Raw genomic sequence first — 522 nt, 5'->3', positions numbered from 1 at the left:
CCCCCGCCCCACCGCGCCCCAGGACAGAAAGTCCAGAGGGAGAGCAATGACAGAGGATGGGGACCCGTCCTGATATCTAGCGCTTCGACATCAATGCCTGGCTGGAATTCAATCCCTGGCCAGAGAGAGGGGAACACTGAAAAACCTCAGCTTTGTCCCATCGCAGGGCCACCAAGTACTCTTAGAGAAGGCAACCCTCAACTTTCCCTGGGGCTCTTAGCCAAGGAGTAAACCGTAGCCTGGCTGGTCGCTCCCCGCCCCCGCTCGCCAGTTCCCGCGGCGCTGGAGCCCGCACCCCTCTGGCGGCGCCCAGGCAGCAGTCCCGCTCCGCTGGTCTCCCGGGCAGGTCGAGCTGAGCCCGCCAGCAGCTCCCGCTCCTGGCGCGCTGCGCCCCCGGCGCGGGGCCCCGCCTCTCCCGCTCTGATGTAAGCTGATATTTTAATTCTCTTACAAGGAATGGCGTTTAGAGAAATGACTTAACCCGATTACTCATCGTCGATAATGACTTGGCCCGGCTCCAAG

The sequence above is a fragment of the Nannospalax galili genome, unplaced genomic scaffold (assembly GCF_000622305.1).
Source record: "Nannospalax galili isolate Female #2095 unplaced genomic scaffold, S.galili_v1.0 scaffold1311, whole genome shotgun sequence".
Taxonomy (NCBI): domain Eukaryota; kingdom Metazoa; phylum Chordata; class Mammalia; order Rodentia; family Spalacidae; genus Nannospalax; species Nannospalax galili.
This window is presented reverse-complemented; position numbering follows the sequence as displayed.